General features: G+C 41.8%; 1 protein-coding gene across 3 annotated transcripts in view; it reads right to left on the bottom strand.

The window, feature by feature from the left end:
* The window catches only part of Frmd6 (FERM domain containing 6), a 242,514-nt gene that overhangs the window by 158,573 nt on the left and 77,140 nt on the right, over window positions 1-6,801 (bottom strand). For all 3 annotated transcript variants that reach the window (XM_031357087.1, XM_031357086.1, XM_031357084.1), the window contains exon 2: window positions 4,350-4,432. The gene's annotated coding sequence lies outside the window, so the exon portion shown is untranslated. The remainder of the gene's footprint in view (window positions 1-4,349; window positions 4,433-6,801) is intronic.

Here is a 6,801-nt window from a genome sequence, read left to right as displayed (position 1 = left end):
TCCTTTCCCCTCCTCTCCTCTTCTTTCTTTTAAAAGCAAAGGCATATCAAGTTGTGAACTCATGATCTCTGACTCCAGAGTGCTGGTACTACAGGCGTATAGGCATGTGCCCACTACACCTGGCTCATAGGCCCTGTTCAAAAGTGTGGCTCTTTGTGAAAAAAGCATTAATTCACACAGGGTGGCTAATGAGTCAACCTGCCACCTGCGAGCTGAAAGACATGCTTTAATGTCCAACATTTTAAAAAGTAGGCCGACTATGACAAAGACTCGGTGAGAGACACCCGGCCCGTGTTCTGATGCATGTGCCTGGCTCTGGTGCGGCTTAGCGGCTTAGCGTAGTCTGGTCTTGCCCGGTGTCCCTTTGCCTCCTTCTTGCCTCCTTTGAGGTAAAGGTACTCGGTAGTTGGCACTTAGTAACGTGTGCATGGTCTACAGACACTGGAATCGGCTTCATTCTTTTTACTTGAGCACAAAAGGCTGGCATGAGGCGGGTCTGCTCGGTCTAGCACCCCCCTTGGGGATTCAGTCCCCCGGCAGAATTGTACAGCCGTTCCTCATACTAATCTCACATTCCTTTTGATGGCTTCACATCAGGTTTTGCTGCTATTTACTTTCCTAGAAGCTACTAGAGAAGGGGAGTAAGTTGCTAAGGGAGGAATGCATTCCTGGGCTGTCTAATTGACCATAGCATATTTCCTTGGTCCTTGGTCACCTTTCTTTCCTCCTCTCTCCCCTTCCCTCAGTCTCCTTTGTCTGACTGGCTGGAATGATGGAGGCTCAGCAGGATGCTGGCATTATAGCTCAGGGGCCTCCTCAGAATACTACCTCACACGGACACTGTTCTGAGGTTTAAATGACTCACAATTGCTATCTCCTCTGTCTGTCTGGGCTGGAACCCAAGCCACAGCACAGGCAAGAACAGCTGAATCTTTCCCAGAAAGAAAAAGGGAGCTGATCTCCTCCACAATAAGACTTGGGGCTAACGTCTATACCATCCCCTTCGCTTAGATGCTTTTGTGTTATGTGTGGGTGGGTAGGTGGGTTGACCATAAAAGAATCATATAACTGAAGAATATGAACAAAATTAGTCTTCTCTCTCTCCGAGAATTGTCTGTGAAATTGCAGACAGGTCTGTAAGCTGTTCCATTAAAATGGAACAAAAGGGCTAGTTTGAGGAGATAGCATTAAGCTCCATTGATGGGGAGTAGAAGCTCTTTGAAACTGTTCCTTTAAAGGCCTTGGCATCCTGGGTTTGTACAGTTTCTTTTCAACCACCGTGGGCATTTGTTTTTAATAAGTCTTTATAAAATAAATGTTTCAACAGGGCACTTCAAAACTGCATTTCTGTCCAGCAAAATAAATACCAGCTGCAGATGTTTCTCATTTTTATATGCCACTAATTCAGATTCTGAAAACTCTTGTTATGGGGCATCTATTTAATCCTAGTGTTTTACCTACCTCTCTTCATAATCTCCTTTTCCATCTCTGCAGGGCCCCTCTCACCAAAGCCATCTCTGGGATAATCTATTTAGGATGAAAACATGCCTTGGGAGCATAATCTAGGAGACTAGGGGGACAGAGCATCCTCCAAGGTCCTCTTCCGGTCCTTTGATCTTCTGATGCCTGCATTAGTCATCCAGATGGCCTTTTGGATTTTGCTCCAAGTTGCTACTTCATGCCCTCCTAATATTAAGATGGTCTTTGCATAATGGCTATGCTGTAAGCAAGGGCCAGGAGAGACCAAGAATCTAGAGTAGCTGGGAACTAGGGAGTAGCAACAAGATAGTGAAGCAGTGGTAGTAAGGGAGACGTGTATAGATGAATCATCCAAGGGAGCCATTTAACCCTTCCTGCATGTGCTTCCCACAAGATCTTTGTTAAATTTTAAGGTACATGATTCTATTACTGAAGTGACCTTAAATCATTCTTTTGGTTTAGATCAGAAACATTCCCTCTAGCCTTGTATGTGTGTGAATACTTGGGCCCTAGCTAGGAGTACTGTATTGAGAGGTCCTGGCAGAGATGGGTCACTGGGAGTTGGTTGTGAGCATATAGCCTGGCCTGAATTTTAGTACCTTCTTCCTGTGGCCCACCAAGATGTAAACAGATGGCACAATAAGCTCTCTCTGCCACAATTGAGCCATGCCAGTCACTACAGCTTTTCTGCCACAATCTATTCTACCCTTGGAAAGTCTGGGCCTAAGTGGTCCTGGCTCGCTTAAGTTATTTCTGTCCTGTTTCATCGTATGCATGAGAAAAATAACCGATGCAGCCGTGGCTAGTGTTCACTAAGGCTGTTACTATTTTAAGTGCCCCTTGTCACCCTGACATTTCTCAAGACAGTCCTAGAACATGGGTCCTGTTCTTGACATTTTGTAACGAGGAAACAGCCTTAGAGAATCTAATGACAGCTTGTGAAGGACATATTCATGATAAGGAGAAAACATGTGGTTTGTATGCATGTGTATATATATATGTGTATGTGCCCGTGTGTCCATGTGTGCACATGTGTACTCACCCATGCATGCATACGTGGAGGTCAGAGGTTAATGTTGGGTGTCTTTCTTTATCAATATTATCATTATTATTGTTGTTGTTGTTGTTTTTCGAGACAGGGTTTCTCTGTATAACCCTGGCTGTCCTGGAACTCACTCTGTAGACCAGGCTGGCTTTGAACTCAGAGATCTGCCTGCCTCTGCCTCCCAAGTGCTGGGATTAAAGGCGTGCTCCACCACGGCCCAGATAGGGCTGGTGTATCATTGACCCTGGTATCTGCCATGCTTCTATGCCTAGCATTTGTATGGCTGGTAAGCATCTGAACTCCAGTCCTCATGCTTATACAGCAAGCATGTTGATCTCTGATCTGGTTCTCCAGCCCCTCATTCATGTATTAATGAAGGAGAGTTCACCTCAAGTCAAGACCCCTGCCCAGCACTTAGCCATCATTTTAGAGAGATGGCCTTGTCTCCTGTGTGTGTGTGTGTGACTACTTTCCTTCTCAAAATGAATAATGAATTTAAATCAGACATCAGTTGAAGCTTCAGTGAAATCCCAGTTTTGATAGAGTTTCAGATAACACTTAAACTTCATAAAGGCTGAGTATTTGGAATGAAGTGTGATTTGATGATACAAGTTTATTTATATATCTTAAGGAGAACAGACACTTCACAGCCATCCTCAGGGACACACTATGCTTGGTCGTAGTTTGGCTGCTGGCAGCTGTCTACACTGGCTGCCAGAGTTGGTAGTTTTGGCTATTTTAGAACACTCTAATACATTCTAAGTATTATGAGACAACAAAATCATATTTGAACAACACGATTCTTTGCATATAACTTCAGAATAATCCAGCAATATGTATATATAATATAATATAATATAATATAATATAATATAATATGAAAGAATGACCTATGACATCAGGTTTAGAAGTTTGGTACCAGTTGTTGGTCTGCCATCTGTGACTACTTTCCTTCTCTTAACAAATAATGACAGCTTCATTGAAATCCGAGTTTGGGTAGAGTTTCAGATAACACTTAAGTTTCATGAAGGCCGAGTGTTTGGAACGAAGTATGATTTGATGATGCAAACTTTGACTTGAAGGTAGGAAAGACAATGGAGAGAAGAAATGCAAGAGAGACATCTGGACCAGTGCATTCCATCAGTCAGAGGGGAGAGAGAGAAACTCTGCTCTGTGGTTCGTGAAGCCTATGTAAAATTAGCTCTGAAAACTAGATGTGCATCAAAATTACCTGAAAAATAATGCTAACACAACAGAGAGCCCAAGATGCTTTCCTCTCACAAGCTCTCAGGGAGTGTTTAGCATGTTGAATTGGGACCCATATTCCTTCCTTCCTTCCTCTCTCTCTCTCTCTCTCTCTCTCTCTCTTTCTATCTTTGTGTGTATGTGTGTTTGTGTAGAGGTTGGGGATTGGTATCTGGTATCTTCCTTGGTTGCTCATCACCTTATTTTTCGGGGTGGGGCTTCATTGAACCTGGCTTGGCCAATGAGCTCCAGGGATCTGACTGTCCCCATGCCACTCAGTGCTGGGGTTGGAGAAGCATGATGCCATGCCAGGATTTTACATGGCAGCTGGGGATCTGAGCTCAAGTTCTCATGACTGTGTGGCAAATATTTCAGCAACTGACCCATGCTCCTGGTGCCTAAAAACCATATTTCTAGAAAAAAATGAACCATGAATTGTATGTGGTTAGAGGTCTGGCTTGACTTTTTTCAGTGTTCTATCTAGATTTCTCTCTCCATGGCTGATATTGTCTTTGGACTTTACAAACTTGTGATTATTTTTTAAAATTAAATTTATAGTTTCACATTTGATATATCTTACCTGATAAAATTTGGTAAGTTTCCAGCTGGAAGAATGTTCATGGGAAAGTAAATGGATGAAAATAAATGTTCATGGATGAAAAGCTGTTGAGAGAAAGATAGAGATAATCAAGAAAAGAAAATCAATTTCATTAACATTACAGTTGGTAGTAACTCTTAAACAGAATAAACACCAAAATAAGGATAGATAAATTATATTCTACATCAGTTTCCATTAGCAACTTAAACACATTTGTAGATGAAAAGAAGCAATTACATCTATACAGAGTCTGGTTCAAAAGGAAATTTTTATGATTGGACAATCAATTCTATTGAATAGAAAATGATAAAAAAATCACAGTTACAACTCAATGTTCTAAACAATGTTAATTAAGGTCTATTATGACCCAGGTTTTGTCTGCCTACGTTATGAAACAGGCTTTAGTAATGATGATATTAAAGTAAGTTTTTAGAGACAGGATCTTGCTATGTCGATAGCTCAGGCTGACCTCTTAAGTCAGGACCTTCCTGCCTCAGTTTCTGAGTGCTGGGTTTGGGGGATAGGTACCCCGTACTTGTGAGTACGAGAGAGAGCTTCTTCCAAGAAAATGCTCTCAGTATTTCTAGGGGGTCCTGATGAGAAGGAGATTCAACGCTTTCCTGTGATGAGCACCAGTCTCATCCAGAAGCAGGCCTTCCCAAAGCTGGTGGATTTCTCATCTGGTTAAGCCCTAAACCTGAGGGATTCAGGGGAATTGTTTCCATATTTCCTTTCCTTTTGCGAGAACTTAGCCTGGCCTACAGGCTTAACAATAGGATATTTTAACATGCTTTTGCAATGTAAAGTTAGGCTTAATGGACAAGACTTGACAAAATTTACTTGTAGTGTTTCCTAGGTCTTGACCACCCATCTTCACTTCCAAAAAGGAACATGATAGTGGCCATTCTTTCTTAGTTTTAGCGCTGGCTCTGGTTGTTCTTCTACCACACTGGCTTCCGGATTGAGGCCAATCACTGCTCAAACTCTGCCCCTCCAAAGCTCATGACATTTGAATGTAAACCATGAGTATGACCTTGAATGTAAACCATGAGTATGACCTTTAACAAGGTCGCTCTCTCTCTCCCTCTTCTTCCCCCCACCTCCTGTGTGTATGCGTTAGTACATGGGGATGCACAAGTGTATACCAGTGCTTATGAAGGCCAGAGGAGGATGTTAAGTTTTTCCTCTATCATGCTCCACCACATTTCCTTGAGACAGGGTTTCTCACAGAATTGGCTAACTGGTATAATCCATTGATTTATATGAAATTTCTGCCCTTCCCTAACCCCAGTGTTGGGATTACAGGCGTATGAGGCCACACCTAGTTTTTTAAAGTGGGTGCTAGGAATCTGAACTCAGGTTGCACCTAAACACCAAGTACTCTTACCTACAGAACCACATCTTCAGCCTAGGACTTCATTTTTTTTTTTTTTTTTAATGTCGAAATCAGGGTTGGAGAGCACTTGGATGCTCTTCCAAAGGTCCTGAGTTCAAATCCTAGCAACCACATGGTGGCTCACACCATCTCTAATGAGATCTGATGCCCACTTCTAGGGTGTTTAAAGACAGATACAATGTACTTACATGTAATAAATAAACAAATCTAAAAAAAAAGTCTAAATCAACACAGTTTCTTACAGACAAGAACTGGCAGAAAATTTCTCTTTCACCATTCAGGCTTGAAAGGGGGGCACATTTCTGTGGGGCTAAATATAACTTATGATAGCTTTGTTTTAGAAGGGCATGACGAAGTGGTCACCATGTCTGCCAAGTGCTTTCTTTGTAAAATTTTAAGGTAAGGTGCTGCTCATTAGCTCGTCATGGCAAGGTGCCACAGACTTTGACTCGTTAGCTTGCAGGGCTCGACAATTGTTTGGAACTTGGCAACTTTAAGATGCTAAACTCATCCCAAGTATATCTGCATCAGTGTGTCAGAAAAAGCTATTTTCTTTTATCTTTACTGGAGAAAAAAAAAAGCAACTGCAAACATGTACTGAACTTTAAGATTGCTGTAAGAGACGTATCCAACAGGAGCCTTGCCCAGCCTGGGTACAAAGTCTGAAGAGAAAGCTGCAAAAGTGAAATGATGAGAAATGAAGGAAGAAAGACTAGAGATGTATGCATACCAAGACCTTAGAGATGGATGCTGTCAAGGAGCTGAGGACTTTCAGACAGAAGTGACAAGCACCAAGATGAAAAGTTGCACATGATTTGCACAAACATGGGTGGTCCTTGAGTTTTATTTAGATAACAAATTTACTGGCTTGAACAATTTACTATCAGGCATTAAGCATTGTTGTCCAGGCGTACTGCATCCATAGACTAAAGTATTTTTTAGTTTGACCTCCCTTGTCAGGGTTTTTAAACAAATTTATATTAGCTGTGAATATTAACACATCGGAATATTTTGCATTAAAAGTTCTAGGCTTATAAA

Source organism: Mastomys coucha, unplaced genomic scaffold (genome assembly GCF_008632895.1).
Source record: "Mastomys coucha isolate ucsf_1 unplaced genomic scaffold, UCSF_Mcou_1 pScaffold6, whole genome shotgun sequence".
Taxonomy (NCBI): Eukaryota; Metazoa; Chordata; class Mammalia; order Rodentia; family Muridae; genus Mastomys; species Mastomys coucha.
The sequence above is the reverse complement of the archived record's forward strand: the minus strand, read 5'-3'. Positions and strand labels throughout refer to the sequence as shown.